Consider the following 27,983-nt stretch of genomic DNA (forward strand, 5'->3'; position numbering starts at 1 on the left):
ATCTGAACCCCGGCACCAAAACAAACTTTGTTTGGTGGTTTAAGCCACCTGCAGTCAGGGAGCAAGGAGGTGTGTTCATTTTGCTTAGCAGCAAACTTTTACGTTGTAATTTTACTATCATCTTGGGTACTTACTTCTTCCTCCTGCCTGAGCAATTCTCTCTTATTTCTGGGGCTTTTCTCAGTGGTTGCAGAGGTGGCTCAAGGCTCAGTGTGAAGGTGCTGGGAGTTAGAGCACTGACCTCGGTAGCTTGGCATGGGCTGTGTTGATCGCATAGTTGCTTAGGAAGCAGATTAATGTAATTGGAAATGAAGTACTGCAGGTCTCTATTAGCTGCTTGGTGAACAGTAGCTCCTTTATGGAAGGATGTTTCTACATTGAATGAACCTGCGCGTTTTAATTTTCCTTGCCTGCTGCCTTTGAGCTGTTACCGTCCTGACTTAGTTGCCTAGTGTGGCTGCTTCCTGTTTGCTACCAGGGCCGCCTCTGCAGCCTTGGTGTGTCCCCAACTGTTTGCACCTGTTGCTATGGCTAGGCTGGGGGAGATGCTGCAGTGGTTTGAAAAATCTCCTTAGTAAGGTGGTGGTTAGGTTTTTTCTGCATTTACTGGGGTAAAATGTACTCAGGGCTTGACACTGCTGCTCTTACATGAGCGGAGACTTGCATGCCTGTGTACCTGAATTCCAGTGTGGTCAAATATTTGGGAGTCTTGGTGCCAACTAAGACAAGCAAGAGTTGTCCATTTAGGTGATTGGCTGGGATTTTCCAGACCAACTATCACTTGGCAATATTCTGCTTTGCAGTATCCAATTTAAATGAGCCTAGGACTTGGCAAGTCAACACTTGATCAAGTCTGGGCTCTTCTAATAGCCAGTTACTTCTGTAAATATTCGCTTTGCTGTTCAGCGTTGGTTCAGACCTCGGTCGTTACCCTCTGTAAGCATGATGTGTGAGGGGTGGTTGTACAGGACTCATTTTGGGACACCTTTACCAACTGAATTTCAGCTTTTTCAGCATACTCATGTTTGCTGTAGGTTGAAGACAGAGGTCTGTAAGAGCTCGAGTAATACAGTGCACTGAGAATAAGCTGTGGTTCTGCTAGGAGCTGGAGTGCAGACTGATGTAAAATGATGAAAGAATAGTCATATGAATGTGATCATGTTAGGGTTTTTATGTAGTTTTTGTATGTTCATTTAAGTTGTTGGACTCAAATGCATTTTAAAACAAAGGTTTTTCTGTTGTCCTAAAGTGTTCTGTAACACTAAAAAAAAATGTTTGGTAAAAACTCTTCTTTATGTGAGTTTTATAAACACCGGTTCTGTAAAAGCCTAAAACCAATCTGATGTGACTGAATGTGTTAGGCAGTAACTGAAAATCCAAATAATATACCAAATTTTTTCAGTTTTCCATTCCTTACCTGCTGTGTCCTGAACGGAGGCTGACCGCTACAACAGAGGGATGGCTGGAGTCCCTGCCTGTTCCTCCTGGCTGCAGTGGAATTCTTTAACGGTTGTTTTCTGTTCTTAGTATTTTTAGGAGTGCTGAAACTTGTAATTCAGGATTCTCGAAGGCCTTTAGTATTCTGCTGGCCTTGCTATGTCTCCTTCTAAATCATGATACACGAGTGATTTCACCTCATGCTGAATTAGGGAAGATGCCTGTGCAGGAGGAGTGCACTCTGAGCAGTGCTTGGTGCACGGAAGTATTATTTTGATGGAAGGTATGTTAAATCTGTCTGTGTTGCATTATGCTTTACCTCTAATGCTCTCAGGCAGCTTTCAAGTCGTACTTCAGTAACTGTTTGCTGGTGGACTACTTCGAAGGCAGCGGATAGGGTTTCTGAAGAGGTTTAAAATGCCTGCTTTGTCTTCCAGTTAACCTGTGTTAGAGTTTAATTTCAATGTATTGATCCCTGCTTAAGGAGATACCCAAATGACTCCTACGTGGTGGGCAAGGTTAGGGTAAACCACAACTGTTTATGTTGAAGGACGGTGCTGTAGCTGATCAGCTTGTACAGTGTGCCAGCGTGGGTGAGAAGCTCAACAAACCCTCAGGTTGCAGAAGAAAGGAGTGTGTCCCAGGGTGGGCTGCAAATGGCCTGGGCAGAACGATGCTTGCGTGGCGCGCCCGTGGAGGAGGAGAACCTGAGGTGTTTTTTTTTTTCAGTTCGCAAATAAAAATGACTGCTGACAAAACAATTGCCAGCCCTCGTCCCATGCAGGTAGGTTGTGTGAGCACCTTCCTTGCTGCAGCAGCAGAAATTGGAGACGAGACGATGATGGCTGCTGCTGAAGGTCCAGGCAGTGACTGCACACACTGGCCGTGGCAGCTGTTTCTGCTGCAGAGCCGTTGGTGGGAGGGAACCCGCTTCATCTGTAAGCAGGATATTTTTTCTGTGAGCTGCACAAATCTGTGGCCTAAAACCCGTGCTCAGCCTGGAGGTAAGCAGTGGAAAGTACCATTTCCTACAGCCAGCATTTGCTTGCTGTTAGTGAAAGCTTATGTGCCTTCGCTCTTGTGCTTTTATTTTTAGGAATTTAATGCTGATTTTTATCAAGTCCTTTTGTTTGCACATATCAACATAAATATCAGTATCTTCTGAACATGTCTCTTACATTGCAAGCCTAATATTAATTGTAGGATTGCCAATCTCCTTAAGTAGTCCTTTTGTGTATGTATGAAGGGAAAAAAAACAAAAACCTTTAGCCATTATAGCTGCTGAATTGTGGGCACTAAGTCCTTGAGAAGAAGCTTTTCTATTATCCCTAATGCTCTAAAGCTAGCTGAATAAACGAAATAAACACAGATGTTTCCTCACTGGTGATACAGTTCATAAGCCCCCTGCTAAAGGCATGAGTCAGCTGCGGGTCTGACTGCTCTGTGCATGCAGAAAGCTGTTGACCAAACAGTGCAGGCGTTACTCAAGAAACCTTCCTGCTAGGCTGAACAGGCTTGCTGAAGAATACTTTGTGTTCCCAATTTATTAACCATTTAATGAATTACCAGGGTATGTTTAAATTAACACAAAGGCTGCTTTCTTGCCAGGCATAAAAATGGTGAGGGTGCTGCGATGCGATGCTGTGGTTGTGCCCGAGTAGTAGAGGGATGGTCTGGGCCAGGCTGGTGGGCATCTGCCTGTCATCTTGTGGAGCTGCTGCCTTGGCTGGTGGTGAGTGAAAACAGAATCCGGATGGGGGCTAGCTGGGGCCCTGAGCAGGTAGTTTAGTTCTGGCTATGGCAATTAAAGCAGTTTTGTAAAAATGCTTCTCCATGCATCCAGACAAAAGAGCAGGAGCTATGAGTTCATTACACGTTGTATTTAGTGACAAAGCTACTAACGTGGTCAGTCTGCCTCCCCGTCTGCTCTGTTCACCTATTTTGTTTTCTTTGTTTGAGTGATTTGCTGCAGGATTGAGATCTTTAGGTTTACAGAGTCAAGTTTGACAGTGCAGGTGGGAAGAGGGGAATGGAAGCAACACCCATTTGGGGGGGGGGGGGATCTGAGACATAGTGATGGGCGTGTGCTGGGAGGAAAGGGTGCTTCCAAGATAGCCAGATCCTAACCAGCTTCCACAGCTAACCTTGGGATGAGGGAATGGTTTGTCTGCTACAGCAGGTGCTTATCCAGGCTTTAAGGCACGCTTGAGAAATCTGACCGCTTACACCACTCCTGTCAGCACAGGATTTGATACTGTGTTTTTAAAAAGAATAAAAAAGATGACACTTTTTTTGCATGTGCGTGCAAGGACTTATGTTTCAGTAATTATTTTAGACTATATATTTTAGACTGAGATATTTTCAGGGATTTTAGAGGTATAAGTTGCTTTCAGAAGACAACTTCAGTCACCTAGCTCATGAATCGTTGGAAGTGAAGTGTGTGGGATGCTCCTGTCACAGAGCTGCTGACTTCTGTTACTGCTCTCTTAACTCCTGACTCCTCTGGGTAACTCCTGTTGCTCTCATCCCCAGCTCCCTTTTGGCAGAAACTTCCTCCCTGATTCCCACGTCAGGCTGAGCTTGCTGGTGTCTCCGTTTGTGCTAGCCCAAGGCAGTGACACATGGAAACACTCAGCTGCGTGTTCACATGCTGCGCTGTGGCGCGGCTGCTCCCCGGGGCCCACATGTGAGCAGTTGTACGGGGCTGCTGAGCACGCTGCCGGGGTGGTACCAGAAGGGCTGGAGGCTTGGCCACCCCGATCCCACCCGAGGCGCGTGCTGACAGCCCGCTGCTTGCACTGGGCTGAGCTTTCTGGTCAGATTGCCTCAGCCGTGGAAACTTGTTCTCATTCCCATAGCTGTGATCCCTCGCTTACTGGCACCTTCTGGCTTTCCAAAGATGAGATTTTTCTGCTCTCCCTTTAATCCTTTAACCTTAGTGATGCGCATCTCTGCTTCTGCTCCTCCCTTCTGTTTCTGAGCAGGGCACGTTCCTCGTGCTGAGGGTTTGAGCGGCACAGTCTGGTTCCCTTTGCAGAGACAGACCAACTTTGATCAGCCGAAAAAGCAAATGGTTGTAGAAATATGCGTTGTGCACTTCGCACACTCTGAGTGTCTTTGTGGCTGGTGCCTGGTGTATTGCCTCTGGCAGCGTGTTTCTGGTGCGCAGCTTCCAGTTGTGCAGCGAGAGACCTTGGCAAATGCTTCACCTTTGGTCAACACACAGCCCTCTTAGATGCTGCATGATGTAAATACGGGCTTGTCAACAAGGGAAAGCAATGGCAAAATAAGTGAAGGGGTGAATTTGAGACCTGGTGTATTTGATATTGAGTCCTCACGTGGGCACTTTGATCCCACGTGCAAGGTGATGTCCTGTGGCTTCGCCTGACCCGCTCCCGGAGCTGGCTCGGTTTGGCTCACAGACATGCTTGGAATCAACCACGTGGGCAGCAGGGGAGGATTAGTTCTGGGCCAGTCCCTGACTCCGATGTGTACGACTCGTTTCAAAATAGTAATATTTTGATCGTTTATTCTTCATGTAAATAAAGAACGCTGAGGAGGAGTTAGGTGTTTCTCATTCACCAAAAGCTGCTATTTTAAGTCATGTTCTTCAGGAGCCCTTTCAAAATTAGTACTTACAGTAAGTTGTTATCCATGAGATTTTGTTTGTTTTCACACCAGATCTAAGGAAAATGTCATTTTTCTAACTCTGCATGATATGTCACTAGCTTTTTGCTTTGGGTGGCAGCTGGAGGGGGTCAGAGATGACAGGAACCAACACAAACTCGTACTGGGAGACACTTCGTGGCGTATGTTGCGCTAACACAGGGTTACTTTGCGTGCTACTCTGCAGTGCCGCCTTTGCTGGCTTTGGCTGACTGGTGATGTCTGACTCCTCGTTTGCGTCCCATTTTGCGCTGGTGGCAGGTTTGTGCCACGGCTGACTTTTATCTCTGCAGACAGTTGGTGTGGAGCCTGTGCAGAACTTACTCAGAGGCCCTCAGCAAACCAAGGGACAGAATAAAAGCAGAGCAAATAGTGCAGAGTAACTTGTCACGGCTTTCTGCTCCAAGGTGGATTTTTATCCTAAAGTAGAAAGTACATTGGGAAGCCTGCTTGAAGCCACTGTAAGCAGAAGTGGAAATGTGAATAATGGAGGGGGCAAATCTCTTTCGATCAGTTGGAAAATTTATATTTGACAATAGCGGTGGCTGGAGGAAAATGTATTGAAGTGGCTACGTCCAGAGTCTTGGGGTCTTAAATAATGTGCTTTAGGAAATAGCTGCTGAGTTTATATTCTTTTACTAGATCAGAAAGCCAGATTGGAAGGGATGATCATGCTTCTGAGGCTGTAAAACGTGCAAGTGAACTCTCTGAAGTAGCAGGATAAAATACACACTTACTTTTGTTTTCTCATTTCCTTGGAAATTACTTCTTTGCTATGTGTATGTTCTTTATGATACCAGCTGCTTTATGAGAAGTATCTTTCTGTGCTGCTTTTCAATACTAGCACCAGGAAAAGGCTGATAGTTATTTATATGGATGTTAAAGGAGCCCGTGGAAACAGGGTATAGCACGTTTGTTATGTTTTGTAAGTAGAGTGGGGAAAAAAGCGCACAAATTCCTGCTTTGTATAGGTATGTATCTTCTCAAAGAGCATTGTGGTTTGTGTCCTGCAAGTGTGGTATAGCACAGTGCTGTATAATGGGGAAGTAGCAAACTGAAATAGTCGTTACAGGGGGTATACACTATTAACTGTAAAATAATTAAACATGGAAGCAGCTTCTTGGGAAGGTGGTGAATTTTCCATTGTTGAAGCCTCTTGAATGAAGGCTCTGGGGTGCACAGCAGTTCTTCTGGCACAGGTACTGCAGGGGGTGCAGGTACTGCAGGATGCTCTCCTCTGGCCTCTGCCAGGCGGGTCTTTGGCCCTGCCAGGTGTGTAGCTGTGAGCCTGGGGGTGGGAGGAGACCGAGGCCCGCAGTCAGGACAACAGGAGAGATTCTGTCCTTGGCTGCATTGGCGTAGGATTCATCAACATCACCATGCAGGAGCTTTACCTGGTGTTAATGGTTTAATTAGCTAGGCTCAAGGACATGGTACTACTTGGTATTTCTGCTTTCCTAGTGTCACTTAGAGTCAAATTACTCAAGGACAGCGAAACCTTTAATGTTAAGTAGTGTGCTGTGTGAATTCTTTACTCTCTGAAACTGGTGGCAGAACTCCCACTTACTTCAGAGGGGTTACGTTTTTACCTTCGGGCTCAAAACAGTTGCTCCAATTTTTATGTTCTGAGTTAGGAACAGCTGGCACAGCTGTCAGACCCGAAATGCTCAGTAACGGGCAGTAGTGACTGGCTGCCTTCAGTCACCTGCAGCCTTCCACCACTTTGACATTTGTTTCTAGGCTTAGCTTGATGTTTCCTTTAACGTTTCATATTGAAAATCAAGCTCAGTTTTGATTCACATTGCCGAAGTGGCATTACAAATTCTGCCCTTATTTAAAGCAGCGTGGCATGATGTGACATTTATATGATGGCATCCTGACATCCTGAGCTAATGTTTCGGGTTCTTCTGTCAGTGGGAAGCATTTGTGGTTTTTTCCCCTCCCTGCTTATGAAATGCGCTTGTCCCAGATATGCCATTAAGTAAATAGATGTAGAATAAATGGTTTTCCCTGTGCCACGCTTACAGAGAAACCAGCCAGGCTCAAATGTACATCCATACATATGTACATGTATATGCGTGTGTGTATGTGTATACATATGCACATTCCCCACGGCCTGTTCAGGAGCCACGGAGAGGACAGGAATTGCAGCCTGGAAGCTGAAGGCCAAGGGGTTAAAGCTCCCCCCAGGGACTGTCCCTTGCTGCAGGGGTGCCGCAGGGCTTTTCGTGCCTGCTGAAGCAGCCTGAGACTCTTGGTGAGTACTGGGTGTTGTAGCGCAGGGGAAGGCAAGGACACTGCATCAGTCCAGGGCAAGTCTCGAGGGAAAAGAACTTGGATAACAAGGTGAGATTTGTATTCAGGCAAAGCTCAGGTGCTCGGAAGGCGCAGGCTGTGTGCTGTTACTCAGACTGGCTTCTTGATTCTTAATAAAATTGCTATTAGTCTTTTGCAGCCCATCCAAAAGCTCTTGTCACATTTGATTTCAGGTTAAAACTGTGCGAAGCCTTCAGTTGCTTTGTGTTGCTTTTGTTTGTTTTTTAAATAACCGTACTTAAATCCTCCTATTCTTCCAGATGAGACACACTCTTCTGCTTTTTTTCCCATTTAGTGATTTTTTTTTTTTTCTGGTGACTGTAACACAAGTTGCCAACTGTTTTTTTTGTTTCATATTCGCAATGTGACAAAGTACATCCTTGGCACAAGTGCTATATAGCTGGATCAGAAAAGCACAATGAGAGAGATTTGGAAAGCAGACTGTCTTTATCTAAAAGAAATGGTGGTGACCTCTTTAACAGCCTAGAAGTGTGATATTTTCTTTGTAGTCTCCTCCACTCTTGGGGTTGTCAATGGGATCTTACCCATCTCTTGCCAGTTTCTGTATTTTTTTCTCCCCTGTGTATATGTATGTGTCATCGTAAGTTTGGAAGATGAACAGCTGAGTTTCTGCAAAAAGAAAATAGCCTTGCTAATCTGCTAATCTTCTTGAAGTTGTCAGCAAAATAGATGATCAAGAGGCGAGGAGTTCGAGTGCAGGGTAGTGATGAGCAGCTCCAGTGGGGCCGCTGACAGGAGACCCCAAGAGAAGGTCCGCTGTCGGGCGGTGAGAAGCAGAGTCCTGCTGTGAGTAGGCGCTGCCTGACAGATTCTAAGGAAAGATGAGAAATTTGTGATTTTTTTCCCACTATTGCACAACGTATTTTGAGGGTTTTCTGAGGTCCAAAACCATGGAGTAAATTCAGTGGCCTTACCAAGAGAGGGGCTGCACATGCCTTGGTCCTCGAAATAACCGCTCTGTTTTTGAGTACATGAGCCTGCTCCAGGTGAATTGTCCGTGAAGGTCTGGTCCTGGCTGTCCTCGAGTGCTGCCAGGTGCTGCATGAAGCAGCAGCCTCATGGCCTGGTTGTGCAGGTGGGATGTGCAGCACCAACTAGGCTTCTGAGGACGTGGTCCCTCTGTTGTAGCCAGCCTGGTACTTTTATTTATGATGTTCCTAAAAAATCAGTAGATGTTCTGACACAGGGATTCAAAACAAGCAAGAGCCTCCCCTAACCTCTGCTTTGAAGCGAAGTGGAGCTGTTCCTTTCTTCCTCAAGAGCTGTTCTTGTAATGAAGGCCAGCAGTTCTGTGCATCGCTGAGATCACTTAGATCTGTATTTTAAAAAGCCTTCATAAAAGAAAGAACTGGTCTTCCTTTCTTGGCTTACTTGCTTATTTCCCCACTTTTATTACAGGAAGCTGAAAGATTTCAGGAGGCAATTTCCCCTCTGTGTTTGAGCTGCTTCTCAGTACCAGGCAGGGCATGTCATCCTGGAGGAGAGCTCAGGTGTACTCTTTAAGGAGTGCTTGGAACATGCTACGGTCCTGGATACGTGGTGTTTGGTAGAAGCTGAGAAGCTCAGTTGTGGTAACAGCTGATCAGAAGTACCACCTCGGATGTAGGGGTGAGATGCCAGTTAAAACCACACAGGAACCGGTGCACACCGGCAAGGTTCACTGTTTGTTTGTGTGTTTACCTTTCTGGTTGCCTCTTGGTGTCTTTCTTGCTTGAAAAAAGCAAGTGCAAATATGATAGCAAGTCATAAGATACCAGGCTGACCCTCAGAGCCTTATCTTAGAAAGTAAGATGTGCTTGCAGTTGGCTGAGTGCATCATCGTAAGCCCAAATTAGGTCCTGTAGTAAACTTGGAGGAATACAAGGTGACACAGCCACTGAGGTGCAGTTCTTGTTAGTTTATCTTTGTTGTCTGGCAGTTTTTCAGAAACTACCAGTGGACACATTATATATTCACTGCTTTAATAGTTCTTGCTGCCAGCTTACAGCTGGTAGCGTGTTTTATGGGTTTCTAAATCATTTAAAATGTTGCATCTCAGAGTAAGACTGTGTGCTGAATCGATTAGTACTTGCGATAAGTAGAACAGATACGCCAAAGATGGAGGAATTAATACTGTGTGAAGACCCTAGTTTTATAATTTCAAATTAATTCATAGCCTGAATTATCTTTTAATTTATAAGGTATCAATAATATTTACCTTAAGTTTTGGTGCTCTAGCAGTAGTTTCAAATTCAAGTTAGGAGCTGCAGTTCAGGCCCTCGAGTGAAGTGTTCCAGCACTGCTGCAGTGCCTTTACCCTGGTGCAGTTCCCCACAGAGTGATCTTCCTGCTGTTTCCTTGCAGAGAAGCAAACCGTGCACTTAATCCTTGTGAGGAAGACTATGTGTAGATGACTTTAGCCCTGCACAGTGCAAGTAGTTTTTCTCCGTGTCTTATCCCGTATGTACCGAGTTCAGAGCATGCTAGTTTTGTTGGTGGGAGAGGGAGGAAGAACCAGACCGTGCTGGGAAACCTCCTGACTCTGCAGGGGAGTGCAGGACACTGGGGGACAGGAGTCCTAAGTTTTACTCATCTTGACCTTTTTTGTGGTCTCGGCTGGCCTCTGTGCCTCTGCTGCCTTCTGCAGTCAGTCTTTTGTCTCTGTGGATCTTGTTAGTTTTCTCTGAAGCAGGAATGCTGCTTCTCTGTTCAGCACAGGGAGGCCCCACTCGCAGCGGAGGCAGTCAGGGGCTGTTGTGTTGCATGTAATGATGGGTCCGTGTTTATATAAACCAAAATAAACAAACCGAAACACAAGTGTGGATGTGCCTTGGGTTCGAAGGCAGGTTTGTGCATAAGTTTCTGTTCAATTTCAGGAAACTCAGGTGTGTTGCAGAAGAACTGCTAAGCTGGAGCTTTCCGCAAATATAAAGCGTTTTCTTTAGCTTTTTTCCCTGTGTTTAAATTGTCAAAGTAACGTGTCTCCCAAGCTCCTGCTTTTCTAGTTTAACATACATAATTGGTCCAAGGACGTTTATGAAGCTATAATCAGAGGCAAACTGCTTTCTCTTTGTTGAAACTTTTTTTTGCAACTTTCTGCAAGACTTTCTGAAAACCTCACTGTTGTCTCCTGAAGTTGTGCTTTGTGTATTTTACCGTTGCAGACTTCTATCAGATTCTCTTCAGAGCTCTATCACATCGTATTTTATAGAACAACTCTACAACGCACTGTTTCTTAGCTTTACTGGGAATTTTGATTCCCCTAGGCCTTCCTGTCTGCAAGCAGGCTGATGTACAGACATCACTGGTACGTGGTGCTGTACACTGCTGTCGGAAGCACGCAGGTGTGTTACAAAGCACGCAGCATTGCGCTGTGTAGCGATGGTAGTTACATCGGCCCTTGGGCTTCAGTGATGGTAAAAGAGTAAAAATGGAGTTGTCTCATAAGGCTGTTACACTGCGAGAAAATAAAGGAACTTCAATGTGATATTTTCATGCTAAGATGTTCTTCCTTTGGCTTTCTGATTATTCATTAGCTTGTCAAACTCTTCCTCTACTGTTTATCATTTTGTTTTAAGTATCTTGTAAGTTTTGATTTGCCTGAAGTTGTCTTAGTTCGGAAGAGGGAAAGTTTAGGAGCTCTGCATCAGTTGCTACAACACCAATCTCTAAGAAAAGCTGTGGTTTTGAACGGTAATTCCAAGAAAAATTGGTTGGAAGCATTGTTTTTCTGTTCAGTGTAGCTACATAAAATTCTCAGATCGGGATCTCACAAACAATTAATGCCTTCAGACAAAGCCCCACGCAGATGCTCTGTCGAACTCTTTCAAAGTTACAAAAAGAATTAGTGCTGTCTCTGGAGTGAACCTGCAGGAGTTCGGAAAGTCACCCTGTTAATGTGATTGATTTTACATCAAGGATAAATCTTTCCTTCAACACCCAAGTGCAAAGGGTCACACGCTTGCATGGAATAACTAAGTGTGTGCGTGACTTCAGAACCTTCAGGAGAGAAAGGAAGGAGCGTTTCCAAACAAAAATGCCTGGTTTGTTTCTCCGGACGACGAGAGGCCTGGCAAGGACTCTGTCAAGGAAAAACTTCTGGTAGGCTTTATGTCAGGACTTTATCAGATGCGTGTCTCAGGATGGAGACGTGCAACATTGCCTTCTTTAGGGGCTACCACTGCAGTGGGTTGACCAGCACAGGCAAAAAGCTGGCTGAGCAAGACTTCGAATGCGGCACCTCAGTCACCTTGTAAAATCAGTGATAAATACTGGCTCGTTCAGAGCATCCCCGAAAGCCCCCGGCACTGCGCAGTCTGCCGCATTATAACCTGGTTGTGGGGGCATGTGGGCCCCTCGTGGTGCCATCACTCACTGGCATCCCCCTGCACCACCCTGATGAGGGCAGGTGCCTTACAAAAAAATGCTTTTGTCTGCCAAAGTGTTCTAGGATGGGGGAAAAAGTAAACAGACTTCGCTTTTGGTAAGCGCACGCTTAGCCTCTGCCATCTGTATCTTTGCATTCATGGAGCATCTTGGAAGTTTTGCCTGACTCGTCCAAGGTAACCAGGTCATGTGTCGCTCCTGCTCCTCTGCACAGGTACTTGGATGCTGTGAGCAGTTTCTGCATTAGAGTGATCAGTTGTTATGGGCTGTCACTGTGCCAGCATTGATTTCTTAGTTACAACAGGCTTGTGTGTAAAGTGATGGCCCAGAGCCCCAAATTCGGATGCCCTACTCCCACTCCTGACTGCGCTGGTTGGAAATACCTGCGAGATGGCTTACCTGGACGGGAGCCCTCCGTGCTGCTGCTTGGGTCATAGGGTGAGCGCTTACATGTGAGTGAAGGACAGAACAGGAGCCTTGTCAGCTGCACGGGAGCCTGTGCTGGATTGCTGTGGTTTCACCTGCCTGGGGAGCGAAGGGTGATGTTCTCGTGCAGTTGTGATTCACGCGTGGCTGAAAGCCGTGCGTGAAGGGGTTGGGAATGTTGCACAGATTCCCTTGAAGGGAACGTCCGAGTTCCTTCACCCTGAAATGTCCGAGTTTGGAGGATCCTTCCAGCACATGCCACGCTCTGGCCACGGTCGTGTTTCCTGCTGCGGGTTCCTGCACCAGCCTCGCAGCTCTGCTGGTTCCTGTTTTCTCTCTACCTTGCCTGGCGGCTGCAAATCATTACAGGCACGCTTGTCAGTGCTTCCCTGGGGGGAGCCTGGACTGGCACTGGGCTCAGGCTTAGGGGCATTGAGGCGTGCTGGGTTGGGCAGGTTGCTGTCGCTTTGGGAAGGCTGGCCTCCAAAAGCCCTGTGTCCCTTCCTCGAGGCATAGTGTTTTTGAGGGGAAGTTTCCTAACTGTCGTTGGCAAATAGAGGGGATTTTTGAAACTAGCTGTTCTTGCATAAAGTAACTGCCTGTATATTTTCAGAGGCGATGAAGTTAACCATCCCTGGTCTGTCTCAACCAGCATCTCTCGGAAGGAGTTTTGCAGGTAGGGCAGGCGCTTGGTGCACAAAGTCTGAAATGCAGCAGGTGACACCAGAAAGCTCTGCTTCGCTGTGAGCAGCACACCTGGCGTATGTCAATGGGTGAAAACTCAGCGTAGGATTCAAATGACAGGACCAGAAGAGCACTGCTTCACTGTCACCTGCCAGGTCTGCTTTCATCTTTTATTTTATCCCGTTGGTTACGACGTAGCCCCATTACTGTGCCTAGTGATAGCCATAATAATGGGTGCATTGGTTCGATACAGGCGGACTCGTCATGTCCTAAAAATAATAAGGCATAGAAAACATTTAAGAAAATTTGTCTAGAAACTCCATGTAGAGTTAAATGTAAGATTTTTCAACTCCTGGTCCTTACTCAGAATTCAGGCAAACGCCAGAGCCTCAGACTTGCTCTGTGCTGGACGAACAGGTTTCTCTCCAGCTCTGCAAACAGGGGTTGAGCAGATCCATGGTTCAGCCCTAACAGGACCATCTGGCATTTTGTTTTATTGTTTTGTTGTGTGGAAAGGTGTAAGACAATGTCTGTGTTTTTACCAAATGGAAAGAATTTCAGCAGGAAATGTCTCCACTCCAAACATGCTCAGGTTTTCTTTACTGCAATCAATACAGTTATTCATGGATTTCTGCTCCCAGCTCACTTGTGGCTATATTTAACATATGTCATTGTACTAGGCTACAGTGCTTTAAGAGCGCTTTTTATTGTTGTACAGATGTGTGCTGCAATGAGAGCAGCGTTGTATACAGCCACGGCGTGCTGCATAAATCTGTCTGCTGCTCCTGTGAACGTGAGGGGCTGCTGCGTGGCGCTGGGTTTTGCTGATGGTTGATGTCTGTTTTAAATTCCCGTCGTGGCTGAAGCCTGCTCAGCACATCATCCTCGGTGTGCGCTCGGCAGCACTGCAGCTTTGCATAAATAATTGCTCAGATCATCTGCGTGGTTTGTACGGCGCTGAAAATCATTTGCATTAGCTGATGATGAGGCCTAGTGTACGTATCCGCTCGTTGTGATGGCATGTCCTCTGTTGACACAACAGAGCTTGTTTCAGTTCTCAGCCTTCTGGAAGGAGATGGGTTGATGGTTGCATAGGCACCATTGGGAGCATCTCTACTGTGTTTATTGACAAGGATGAACCAACAGCATATATGGAAAGCTAATTGTATATTCTTTTTCTCTCTCTAGAAAAGTGGGTAGTTTTTGGTTGAAATATGATGCTAAGCTTGGCAGTCATGGGATTTAAAGCAAAGACTGCTCTGAAGCTGAGCATTGGGATTTGGGGGGTACGTGCGTAGAACCCAATTATTATTACGGGGTTTGACTAGCCATGGTTGTCAGAAATTTCAGTGAAGAATTCAGATCTCTGGCACCATCCAGAGGGCACTCAGCACTTTTTTGGTAGGTCCCAGCTAAAATTCTGTTGTATCACATTAACTCAGAAATGCTGTAATGCCTGGGATCTAGGATCAACACCTAACTTTCTTGCTTTAGGTTTTGGCTAAGTGTCTCTAAGCATTGTAGCATCCTACAGCACGTGCTTGGGTCTGAACATGGGCAGCCACAGCTGCGTTGTGGTGGCCTGCTCAGAGGGCACACTTTGTGAAGTGTCCTTGAAGCTGCAGCCATGTCTGGGGTTTTCCAAGCACAGTTACCTCTGGAGCGTAGCAGTTACAGGGCGATGGGGCTGACAGGCACCAGACAAGCAGCAGTGACGCAGTGTAGTTTGTTTCTGCTGTGCTGCTTCGATAGCACGTGGCTCACTGAGGTGGAGGGCACAGGTGGCTGACAGCCAGTTAATAAAGGGAAACTTCCACCCAGCTGCAGGTGGGCATTAAGTCAATTTTTTGATGCTAACATAGCAGATAGGCCATAATAGGCCAATGTGGCGTTGTTTTGATATTGGCTTCAGGTGTTGTTCCTGTAGGGTAGAGCTAGATCACACGACTTCAAGACAGAAGCTACGTGCAGACTTCTGAGACTACCACAAAAGAACGATTTATCGTTTCAGTTGCTCTGTTTCATTCTGCAGCTTGCAACTTGAGGGGAAGAAACAGGGTTGCAAGCTTTTCTGAAGTGCTGTCCCACCTGCTCCTGTGGTAAGGCCTTGACCCTGGGGAGGAAGGGGCTCAGGTGAGGGATGTGCCGCCTCTGTCCCGCCGCGGTTGCATTGCTCTGTGCTTTTGAAGTGTCTCTGGTTTTTCTCTATCAAATTGGTTTAGATTGGATTAGGTTAGAGTAAGCTGTTTCATATTAATGCTGGAAATCTGGTAAAATAACAGATCTTGATTTGATCATTTGCTCTGTCAGGAGCGTGCGGCTCTGCCACAGTAACATCAGCAGTAGCAACAACAAACACTTTGGAGACTGTGAGAGCAATAACCCTTTTCTTTGCTTCATCGCATCAAAGCGTGCAATAAGTGCTGTGGGCTCCTGCTTTCCTTTGACCCCCGTACACGTGTGGTGCCTTGTGAACATGCACGAGCGTGTCCCCGCGTCTGATGGGGAAGCTGCCGCAGCAAGGTACCGCGAGGTGTGGGGCTGGGGGGAGGAATTGAGACCTCTCTGCTTCCTGAGCCTGCTCTCGCTTGTCTGCGGCCGTGCTCGGCTTTTGTCGGAGGAGACGCACATCTCTCCATCTCAGCTGATGTTGCCTTCAGCCGTGGTGGGAGGGTTCAGCGGCTTTAAAAAAACGACTTCTCGATTATTCCCCAGGGGAAGGACAGATGTGCTAGAGCTGGTGGCTGCCTGCTAACGTGGCGATGCAGGGGTGTGGCCGCGGGTTAGCCAGGATGCTGTCAAAGCCTGATTCAGTGTGCGTGCACGCCCCGTTCGTCTTCACCGAAACCCAGCTGCCTTTCATGTGCTGCCTGGCCGAGCCGTGGGTCCCTGCCTTGCTCCGATCTGCCCAGCGGCTCGGGCGGCAAGCTCCTGACATGGGAGTGCTGCGTACAGCTGCAAGGGGAGCAGGCTCCTCCTGTAGGAACAGCTCCGTTCCTCACTTCTCCATCACCTAAATGCTAATGCTTTAATCCCCCCCCCCTTTTTTTTTTTTAAATAAACAGCCCAGGACTGAAAGTGGAAGTATGACTGAATGGCTGAGGTCATGGGTTAGTGCAAGAGGATCTCATTTTATTCAAATCACAACTGGCCGCGGTTTGCCTAGTGAGCACAAATAGAGCTCTGCAGACAGTGGTGTTACCTCCCGGACACAAAAGGGTACATGAGGCAGAAATATTGATGAGCACCCTGCAAAAATCCAGAACAAGCCCTTTCCTGCGAAGTGCTCTGTGTGGGGTGCCTTCACTTATTAATTAAATTGCTTATCCTTGCCTGGCTACGCAGTAGTAAATGACAAGCAGTGGTTACAGTCTTGTGAGCTACAGGATCAAAATTACTCTTGGCCACAGAGTTGGTTCTGTGGTGTAATGGGCAGCACTCTGGACTTTGAATCCAGTGATCTGAGTTCAAGTCTCAGCAGAACCTGTGGGGATGTTTCTCTTTGCCCAGGAAAGTGGTTCAGTCACCATCCATGGAGGTCTTTAAAAGACGTTTAGATTTAGAGCTTAGTGATTATGGTTTAGTGGAGGACTTGTTAGTGTTAGGTCAGAGGTTGGACTAGGTGATCTTGGAGGTCTCTTCCAACCTAGATGATTCTGTGATTCTGGGAGCAGTGTATGAAAGGTTTTTGGGAATATCGCTACGACCGTGAGCTAACTTTGTGGGTAGGAATGCCACGACAAATGGGACAGGCAGCTTCAAGCTGCTGGGTGCCGTTGGGAGGAGGTGAACATGCAGTGGTAATTGATAGCTTGTGGGTAATCAGCATACCCTGCTATTTCTGTACGGGGCACACTAAAAAGCTTTTGTGCTGCATATTGAGCTGCAGAAGGGCTGTGCTTCTTTCCACCTGCAGACCCTTTACCAGTTCTTACTTTCAGAAAACTCCGTGCTGGCCTGTTTTGAACTTCAGCTCTTTCTGATATTCACACCCAGCAGCTAAAAAAAAAAAACTTGCAGTTTATGTAGCATGACAAATATCATTGTTTTCTCCTGTGCATCTGATTAAATGTTCTAACCACCAGACCGAGGAGGATGGGATGACTCAGGTCTGCTGCTGGAGTTGGGTTTGCCCTCGGTCCCTGTGGGAGTTGAGCTGTGGGTGATACACAGAGCTGCTCGGCGCTGCTGTGAACTTTTGTTCCAAGATGGCCCTTTTTCTAGGCTCATCTGCAGCCGTATGTTGGAAGTACGTTTTAACTTCCTGGCTGTCTGGAAGAATGTAACATCCAACATCAGGACGTGCAGCTGGGTTCCTGTGCACAGAGGAGGAAGCAGCACAGCGATGCGTTGCCCACTTCAACTTTTTTCCTCGTTGCTTGCAGAAGTGGTGTCCGGTCAGTACGGTGTTATCTAGGTGGGGGAGCTTTGTTCGGTTTGCAGCATGAGCAAAGACGTATGGTTGGTATACCTAGGAATTAAAGGGTGCTGCTACTGAACTTTCTTTCTGCAAAGACAGTGCTTATTGCAGGAGGTCTTGAAACTCATAGCTAAATATTTGCATTTATCGATTTTGTTCTTTGTTTGGTATATAGGCAGGGCATTTTGTGATGGAACCATATTATTTGCTGGCAGTGGAAAGGAGCAGTTTTGTAAGTGACTAGCAGAGTAAATAAGCTAAACCAAAAAGCCACATCAAGTGTATTTGCTGCAATCAGTCTTATCTGGATGAAATCATAGCACTGGCTGAGGCTGTCAAAATTTTAGGAGTGTCATACGTTGACTATGCATTTATTTCATATTGTGAACTTGGGCAGATCTGGCTGTTTGTGTCTTGAGACAATTAAAAAGTATTTAGAAAGCACCATGGAGCATCTTACAGTTACAGTAGAGCTGTCCATGGCCTCCTAAAAATTGAAAAGCAGACACCTAAGTTGTTTTATGAAACAGCCAGAGGATGAGAGTTTTGGCTAGTGTTTTGGAAGAAATACAGAGCAAATAGTGTGTAGATGTGGTGAGAACATGTGCTGGCTCTTAAGCTGCTGTCTCAGGTGTAGCTCCTCTGTCTCTACTACACTGTGAGCAGCTGGAGGCAGGGTCTCCATATACCTCCTGACTTCCAAAGTTGGTCCTGTCCTGCTTTGCAATTGGCTGTTACTGCATGGGTTTCACTAAAGTCAATTTTTTGTCCAAGAAAAAGAGCGAGGCCACATAGGTTTCATAACTACTTCATTTAAATCCTTATAATCATTATTCATGTAATTCAGCCGACGCACCTTTTTAATACTCCCGAGTGCTAACGTGTCACAGGGCTCTCCCAGCCTGACAAGGAGCCCTCTCTGTCTCCTGCCTCCTGGAGAAGCTGCGGAGCCCGTCTGCAGCGCGTGGCAATGTGCTTAATGGGCTCTTTCACCTAAGTGTAAAACTTGGCTGCCAGGTAGGTTTGGAAAGACACACTGCCCTGCTGTTGCACAAAGAAAATTGTTGCTCCTCGGGGAAATAACAAAGTTCAAGTTGTGGTGCCAAACGTTATAGGATGCCGGCACAGAGCGCATTTGCATTTGGAGACCTCTGCCTTGCTGCTAACAAGGACGGATTGTGCAGGAGGAAATCACTTGTTGCCTTCCCTTCAAGACCTGTGCAGTAACGAGTAGTGTTGCTGTTAGAGCTTATTCATTGCCTGAATATTTTTTTTTCTTAAGACACCATCAGCTGGCATATTCTGTCTTAAACTGGAAGGAGTCTGTCTGTAATAGATTGCTGTAAAATGATAGAATAATCTCCCTGTTCAGTGACAGTCTGATTTTATGGCCAAAATGTACATAGAAAAAGAAAGAGGATGCTAATTTCTCCTGTATTCCAAGCCATAAAAAAGTGGATTTTTGGAGAAGTTAAAAGCTGAAAGGCAAAGCTGCCGAGTAGTTAAAGGCAATTAAAAAGTGTTAATCATTTTACAAAATACCCTTTTTGGCTCCTGACCAAAGGATTAACTCATGGTTTATTGCATATAGAGCTTTCTGTTTAAAAATTGGATTTTTATTTTCTTCATCGGAAATCAAGCTTAAGTTTTTCTTATCTGCCTTAAATAGAGTTTTTGGAAGATGCAAAGGGCACTGTCCTGGTGAGCTCAAAGAAGGGTTTCTGCTGCTGTTGTAACAAAGGATAGGAATTAAAAGCCAGGCGGTGGGAAGTTTTGTGAGAGTCTTGGTTAGGAAAGCATCAAGATCTGCCAGGTAGAATGGGTGGGAAGGCCTCAAATATTCGGTGACTACAGAGTAATTCTCTGAGATGAAGATCGCCATACCCTGGGTGCGGATGGAGCCAAGGATGGGAACTTCTCCCCAGGCGCCTTGCTGCTGTTAGGCAGTGCTGCTGCACGGCGGTGTTCGAGTGCTCAGCAAGAATAATGCTTCCTTTCTTCTGTAGTGCCTGTCTCTCCCGCTCTTGCTGAAGCACATCTCAGTGAAATACTCATCAATTACAGCTTTCAAAACGTACTTAATGGTATTTTTTTCCTCATCAGTAATGTTTTCTTGTCCTGGCCAGTTATGTGCAGATTGGTGCTGTAATGGGTGAGTGAAACTTTCCAAGTTCTCTAATAACTTCTATTATCAGCTCAGATGGGAGCCTGTGATCAAATTAGTGTCAGGTGTTACTTGCTAGAATTGTACCCAGGATTAATGGAGATCATTAATTGAGCAGATCTTAGATCTGCACTGTCTGCTTTAGAAAAAGCATAGATATTGGAGGATAGAGGTACTTGCTATTTTGTAGCAGCAGCTCAGAGAACCATACACGTTAAAACCAGGGTAAAATGGAGCAGTGCTGTTGTCTGAGTAGAACTACGTGTGCACATACTAGCTTAGACCAAAATACTTGATAAATCACTGTTACAAACTACAATATGGAGTTCATAAACTACAGCATCCAGCACTCTGCTTGAATGATTTTGTTGTGTTCAGTGACTCAGTTTGACTCCTCTATAGGTTGTGTTTTACATATGTACATCCCCGCCTGTAAACCAACTGGGCCGTACTTCCACTTCCTAGCAGAAAATTCCCAGGATCATGTGGGAGGGTTTTTTCCCATTTTTTTCTTTGACTCCAGAGACGTGAATTCACACTTTCTTTTGACCCGTTTCCATGCTAGAACAGTTCCTGCATACCTTTCTCTGCAGCCTGCCTCTTTCACAACCGATGTGCCTACTAGGGGTCAATGAACGGTGAGAGCAGGACTTTCCCTCTCGTAAGCTGCTGCCACATCTGGGTGCTGGCTGGGCAGCGGGGGCGACTCGGTGACTCTTCAGGTGGCACAAGAAGGTTAGCTAAGGTTATTGAGGAGACTTTTTTCCATTATATTTTCTCAGAACTCAAAGATTTCTGGGTAAACCCAAGCCAGCGCGTAAGCCTGTGCTTTAATTTTGTGTTTATGTGTAGTCCTGCAGCTGGTTTTGCTGGGAAAATGCAGGTGCACATGCTTTGGGAGAAGAGTGTCGGAAGAGGGGCTTCCCTTCTGCACTTTTCTGTGTTTAATATGAGCCAGAGCTCTGCTGCTGTCCTCCTGAGGCCTGCCTGCGAGTTTTAGCTCTTAATTACAGTACTCACAGCCATCTCATTTTAACGGTGTAACCCCTCCTTTTTGGGGTTCTATATATTACTTTCCCTCAGCTAGCAATCAGAAGCTCAGAGGCTCATTTGCCTGCTTCCTTGTTTTGGAATGAGTTGTCTTTTTTTTTAGCTCAACTGGAGGATAAGGCCCATGAGTAACTATACAAAGGGCCTGCTTGCCACAGATTGAGGAAGATCACGGGCTTTGTCAACCTTCAGCCCATTGAAACAGAGCTGAGCATTAATTGCAGCTCTGCTGGGCTCAGTACCACCGTACTTGCTTCCTGAGAGAGCCCTGCTTTTGGAAATGAGCTCATATCTGTTGCCCAGGGCAGGCTTTCTCCTTGCCATTAAGAAATGAACGAACTCGAAGTCTGCATTCTGTTGCCTTCAAAGACATCTGTCTGAAGCAGCCCATGACTTCTGTGCTGAAATTCAGACCTGATGATCTGCTCGTTTTTTGTCCAAGTCAAACACGCACCCAACTCAGCTGTTCAAACTCTTGGGCAATCTGGCATCCTGTAGAGCAACATCTAGCTCTTGTGGAAGTACAGTAGACTTATACTAAAATTTTTCAACTTTTTTGACCAAAGTAGTAAGAATACATTATTTTCTTAAAAAGAAATGTGTATTAATAGTCTATTCAAAAGAAAAAAAAGCCACCATCTAAGAAAATCCTGAAGATCATTGATTTGTTTGACAGGTTTTGCTGTGGAAGTTTTGCATTTCAAGTCATTCAGTAGGAGAAAATGAATTGTTATCTCTGTGAAAATATAATTACTGTGTGAGATAACTGGTTGAAAAATTACATTATTTTTCGCATACAGGAACCCTGTCAGATGGTTTGGGAGGAGTTTGATATATGTTGCCTTTACTTAAAGGAGTTGCAGAAGCTCCCAACAGACTGAGTTGGTGTGTTTCCTCTTAGATAAAACTGAATTTCCTATCTACAGCTTGGCAGTCACCTGTCGGCTACAGAATATTTAGAATGAGAAACACCTTCCTTTGCTATTTTTTTTCCTGAACACTTGCTTCTTGATTGTTAATGCCATTAGCAATGTAATGCTCAGAAAATGATCTGCCCCTGACAGAGCAGCAGTGTGTTTATGCTTTAGATCAGTGATGGAATCTTAAAAAAAAAAAAAAAAAAAAAAAAAAGATTCTGTGTGTGTAGCTTTTTTTTTTTACTAGTATAGTAAGTCTGCAAAGATCTCCAAAAGTGCTGGTTTTATTCCAGCAAGTGGGAAGCTTTTCCATATGCTTGGATGAGAGCCTGCCTGCAACATCCCACTAGTTTACAGTTTCCATGTTGGTTTACTTGAATACATCGTATCAGAAACTGAAGTGCATGCCACTCTGATGTATTTAAAAATTAAAAAATCAAAAAAATGGTGCTACTTTATTTTCCCCTGGTCCAGGCTGCCAGGAAGACATCAGGCTTGTGTTGAGATTCCTGGCAGTTAGCTTCAGTTGTATTTTAAAGGCAATTCATGGATCCTAGTATAGTAAAAACCAACTCAACTTGTTTTTCTCAGTGAGCCTCTCATGGCAATTATGTGTGGCTTGAGCAGTGAAAATCTAGCATGTGATAGCTAAGGATAACTTGTGCAGTATGCATATGGGTGTAGAGCAGCCCTTCGGAAAGGACGCAGCGGTCATAACTCACATGACCCCTTTAGTCCTCACCTTCTGCTAGTTCCCAGCCTCTCAAATGCAAAAATAAATCTATAGAAATAACCCCACTGAAACTGAAGTTTGGCCCTGAAAAGGGGGGGGGGGGGGGGGGGGCTCAAATACAGATGAGCATCAGGACAAATCTTTGATAGCCTTAAGTGATGGTTCCCTGCTTCCAGGAGATGCCCATAAAATATATGAATTCTACTTCTTTTTCCTTTGTGCTTTATCCATACGGGTGGCAGCCTAGGTAGCATGGGCTACCTAGCGATGTTTCCCCCCGTTGGCATGTCAGAAAGGCATGAGTATTAGCCTCTTCCCTTGCTAAAAGCAGTGCTTGGTCTAGAGTTGGTGGAATACAAGGCTGCAGAGCTGTCCTGCGTTGGTTCGGGATGCAGTGCCTTATCCATCCCACCTGTACTTCAGCTGTGCTTTCCCCGTGGCCATGAACCGCTCTGGACACTCTGCAAGTGGTCGTTGCCGTCCTGTCACCTCTGTGTGTCACTGCCCCGGGGAACAGCGCCGGCTGCTGGCGGGGGGGGCTCGGGGCCGATTCTGCACCCCAAGGGCATGCCCCGTGCCCCAGCAGTCTGGGCTGTGGGATTTTGTGTTCGGCGATAGCATCTGAGCGGATTTCTTGCCCGTGAAGGAGTTCCTCTCTGAAACAATGACGTGCCGGCTGCGTCCCCGCGGCTTAGGTGTTATGAATGCTGAGCGTTTTCTTCCACAACCGAAAAGGAAGTTGTAGTTTCGCAGGGAGCTGCTTGCCTCTCGTTGCACAAGGAAGAAGGTGGAATGTGCTTTCTTTTCTTTTTCCCCCTCCTAACTGGGTAAGTAATTATATCACAGAAAGGAAACGCCTGCAGTGATTAGATGCTGTAGCCAAAAGGTTTATCAAACTATTAAAGCCATAAAACGGTGTCATTAATGGTGAAGTGGTAACAGCAAATTGGCCTTTCATCTCCCAATGAAAAATCTGCGCAGCATTGAGAAATAGTGTAAAGACTCAGATCCTTGACTGTAGGTATAACTCTACAACAAAAGCCTTGGGTGACCGATGCGTTTCTAAAGTTATGTATCTGCACGAGCACGCTTCCTAAATGTGGGCAGTGGAGGGATAGTACTACAGTTTACTTTGAGAGGTAATTATGGAAACTGAGTGGCATGCTGCACGATTATAATTGTATGCCCAAACGAGCACTCTCCAGACCCAGTCACTTACACTGCAGTGCTCAGCCCAAGACAGGCTTACAAAGGAGCTTTTTCATGCGGGATGCTCGGCTCTCATTGTGTTTGTATTATTCCACAAGAATGCAAGCCTTAAAAAGGCAGGCCAAGTCAGTAGGAGAGCAGTAGGTTCAGTTTCAAATAGGAATCTGAAGCCTTTGAAATGCTTCTGCCCCCGTGGTATCTGGCTGTCTCTTGTTGCACGGATGTGTTGTCGTGAGGGCTTTGCATCTTAAAGCAGGGTGCTATGAAGTTTGGTTATGGTAGTTTCAGGCCAAAGGATGAGCCTTTAGGGCTACGTGAAATACCATTTTTGTAGCAGGCATGGCTCTGTTACTTGGAGGTAATGTGCCTCAGTGTCTTTGTCAAAATATGTTGATATCCTCATGGCAAGTGTCTGCTCTCAGCACATCCTGAGAATATTGTAGCTTTGATTTACTTAAGCAGCTATTTTAGTTAGAGAGATGTGCTGTTACGGGATTTACAGAGAGCCTGCATTAGCCCATAAAGTCAGCCTTCAGCCTCCCTCAAATAATGTGATACGGAGGAAAACCTTTCCGAATGGATCCTGGATGCAGTGATAACATATTTGTTCATACAGATTTTCAGGCTGCATTCAGAGATGCTAAAAACACAGATTTCAAATGATGATTTAATTGTTTACAAGTGAGTGTTTTCTGCAGCATACAAAAGAGAGGAACTAATCCCAAAAGGCTTTTTGATATAACTTCAACAGATGATTTCCTGACATTGTTATATATCCTGGTTTAAGGCGATGAATAATTAGCTATTTAAGTTTAAAAAAAAAAAAAATACCTTGAGAACTAGATGTCAGCTGAAAAGCTGTCAGTAAATTTGGAACAGCTTTGCATGTCAAGTTGATTATAGCAATGAATAAAAGGAATTACCAGGAAAATGAACCGTGCAGTGTGCAGTTTCTAACTTCAGTTTCCCCACGGTTCCTCCTGTCTCATTCTCCAGATTCCTAGGGTGCTCGTGATATTATCAAGCTGTGGCGTTCCCTTTCACAAGCTCCTTTACTGTGGGCAGCTCTTTCTTACTATTTACTCCACTTCATCAGTGTGCAGTCAATTGAAACTTTACATTCAAGGATTTCCCCCCTCCAGCCCCAGATGCATTAATAGCAGCTTTTGTCTGGCTTCCTGAAATATGGAAAGCCACTTAGCACACAGCTTCAGGTCTGGGCGATGCCTGGAGCCAGGCAGCTCTGCTGAGGGCAGGTTCTCCTGTCCTCTGCATCCAGCAAGCTGCTGGTTTCCCCCCCAGTAACAGCGGCTACCTTGTGTTTTCCAGTGTGGGTCGGATGGGCTCGTTCTCTGCGTACAGTCAGCAGCAAAGCAGCTGCTGGTTCTATGGACTGAACAGTTTGTAGGGTTGGGTGGTACTGAGTGAATTGCGGTAAAGCGTTCTGGAGCCTTTCTAACAAGAGCGTTGTTTCTGAAAATGTGATCTCTGCATGTGTCTTTGTAACGGCACTGTGGGAATGCAAGCTATTCAGGGTCGTAATTCATTAAACAGGTGGGACTAAATGAACTTTCTATGAAATGCATATGCATGAAGTTATTTTCAAGTTGTGTATTAAAGTTGAGAATATGATTGGGCTGAATCTCATGACACCAACGTGTGTGGAAGGACTGATTCCCACGAGAAGACTGGGAATGGAGGAATCAAGTTAAGAACTCCTGATAGCCTGGGCAGCATCACGGCAGTGTCTGCAGGGCCATCTCGTGTCTAGATGGCAATTGCTGTTCGATGCAGAATGTCTGTCCTGGTATCCTGAAGTGGCAGGTGTCAGGTTGCTCCTGTCAGCACGACTAGTGAGCCAAAGCCGTGCTGGATACCTGGGTTACAAGGGAGGGAGAGGCTCTTTGCCAGAGGCAGCTGGGCTTTTTAGGGGAGGAGGCTTATAGAACATAGATCACGCATGGGCCAACAGCAGTGGTGCACAGGGGAAAGAAGGAAAAAAAAAAAATTGAGGATGGGGATGAGAGGTTCCTCACTCAGTGTCTCCATGCAGGCAGCAAGCAGCAGCAAAGCCACTTTGCACTGGGTATTCCTGCACCCTGTTATGCATGTGCCTGTCTCTTGCCGTACCATTTAAATGCCTGGTGTGCAGCAAGGCTCAGTCAAGGATGCTTTAAAATCAGTGCTGTTGGGCATTGATAACCCTTGTGTCCCATTTCAATATAACAACGTTGTCTTCAGCCAGACAGTTGATCATGTGTGCATGCTTCGTGTATGTCCAAAATCATGATCGTTCTTGGCTGAAATAATTTTCCTATTGATACAGCATAAATACAGTAGAAGTGCACGCCAACTCAGTGACACCATGATGAAACTCAGGTCCTACTGCGTGTTCCTAAGTACTTGGCTGTTTGTGAGGGGCTTAATGGCATCACATGAATGGATTGGTAGCTAAATGAAGGATTGACTAAGCTAATCTCTGTAAGAATCCTCTTTAATGAGTTAATGAGGTGTTCTTAGGGCTCCCCACACACACAGATGGTGACGAGAGTTTTTTCCAATTTACCAAGTGGTGAACTTGGATCTGCGTTCAAGCTGATAACAGAAATGATGGGGAAGTTCTGCACGCGAGGGGAAGATGTTTTAGTTCTGGCAGTAAAACTGCAGAGGGGAGCCAAAAGTACTGCCCTACCTGCACATTCCTTACCTTTTCATGTAGCATGTGGAGCAAACCCAAAGTGTGGTGCTCAACTTCACTCAGTACTTGCAAAGTCTGAAAAGCAGTAGCTGTGCTTCAGACATGGCCGGTTCATTGAAACATGATGGATCTGTTGCATCCTTTAAAGATCAGTGTTACCAAACGATGCGTTCAGAAATTTCTCAGGAAGATGCAAAATGATGTTCTGGTTTTTATTTTCCTTCCCTGTTAAAGCTTGAATGCAGTAAGTTTAAGATGAGGAAATGTCTGCTTCTAAATTGATTCATCAGAGACACTCCTCCATAAAATCGGGATGTTTTTCAGTTATAACAGGGAAAGGAGGAAAGCGAATCCTGGTGGAATTCAGGGCTTTGGGGTGTTTGTCGGTGGGATTGTGTTCTGGCCGTACCCGGGTGAGAGGTCGCATGCTGCCTCCCGTAGGTGGGCTGCTGCTTGTCTGACACGTGCAGGGTGAATCTGTTATCAGGAAACAGAAAGCTGTGAGTGCTTGTGGGGTGAGGGGGGAGAGGTTTTACAGAAGTTTTTTTTTTCCATTTTCTCCCTGGCAGCACTCAGCTCCTCTGGCCGCTTCCCGTCACCTGAAGGCAGCCGCGCATCCATCAGGCACAATCTGGCTTTAATGCAATCTTCAGATTTCATTAGCGTGCTCTTTACTCCCCGTTCCAGGTCATTAATGAATTTGTTCAGTGAGACCTCCCCTCAGCTCAATACAATGCCATTTATCATTATCGTTTGTTTACAGTCCTGCAGCCAGTTCCCAGTTCCAGGGCTGTGCACTGCTCCTTTCCAAGTCTTCTTGAATTAAATTCTCAATTAGGATTTAGTGAGACACGGTATCAGATGCTGTCCTGAACTCCAAAAATATGACCTCTGCTGTGTTCTTTTTAGCCGTGCTGTCTTTAACTCTATCAAAGAACAAATAAAGCAATTAAATTTGTCTGGCAGGCTTTATAAAGCTGTACAAGATGCTTATCCTCATTCTGTTACCCTCAAGATTTTTAGCTGGATTTTCTTAACAAAGATGACTTCCTGTGGCATTTTTTTTCCCTTTTCCATTTCCCTCCTGAAAGACCTTGGGCTATGTGCCCTGCCACACGCTGTCATCATCTTATTTTTTGAAAGATCCTGTGCATGCTGATAGCAGGATGGAAACGCTGCATGCCTGACCCAAGATCTACCAGGATGCACCACTCGAAGTTTCCATTTAATGCTTTTCTTTAATATGTTGCTTAGCGCAGGCTTTAATTTTCTTCTGGTAACTAATTTGTCCGGAAAATTTAGACAGATTATCGATCTCCGCTAGATTAGCATTGCACATCGTCTTACGGGTTTGCATTTCATGTGGGAATTTGTCCACGGCCTGGACTTGGGGGAGATGTTGCAGCCCGTGAGGAGAGCTGAGCAGCACGGCCGTGCTGCGGCTCCTGCCAGCCGTGCTCCTGCCAGCCCTTCATCAATGATTAAGGAGCGCAGGACAATTGACCCTTGTTCTGAAAGGGTACGAGGCATCATTCTTAAGCACAGATTCAAGGAGGTAGTGTTGGGGCAGTTATCCTGTGTCATGTCAGGGCTGAAAGATAAGCCTGCCCCGAGTTAATAAATAAAAATATGAACTGTCCTTCTGCCCGTGCCTGCGAGGCAGAGCGTGCGGCCTGGGCAGCCAACACATTGAAAAGGTGGAAGCAGCACATGGACAGGCATTGTATGGACCGGGGAAAGCATCCTGATGTGGGTTTTAGGCCCAGCTGAGGCAGGGGTCTGACCTGACCGCACAGTGGGGCTGGCCCCAGGCCGCTTTCGGGAGCTGGAACCTCTGGGGCTGTGGGTGGGATTTGTTCAGAATGGGGCCTCCGGGG

The 27,983-nt window shown here is 45.9% G+C and overlaps 1 protein-coding gene across 3 annotated transcripts in view; it reads left to right on the forward strand.

Annotated features, from left to right (window-relative positions):
* The window catches only part of XYLT1 (xylosyltransferase 1), a 192,880-nt gene that overhangs the window by 10,718 nt on the left and 154,179 nt on the right, over positions 1-27,983 (forward strand). Inside the window, exon 1 of one of the 3 annotated variants that reach the window (XM_080557361.1) lies at positions 15,977-17,312. The exons of the other annotated variants lie outside the window; for them this stretch is intronic. The gene's annotated coding sequence lies outside the window, so the exon portion shown is untranslated. Of the gene's footprint in view, positions 1-15,976; positions 17,313-27,983 lie in introns of those variants that run through there. 3 annotated transcript variants of the gene reach the window in all.

This window comes from Anser brachyrhynchus, assembly GCF_964034855.1.
Source record: "Anser brachyrhynchus genome assembly, chromosome: 15".
NCBI classification, from domain to species: Eukaryota; Metazoa; Chordata; class Aves; order Anseriformes; family Anatidae; genus Anser; species Anser brachyrhynchus.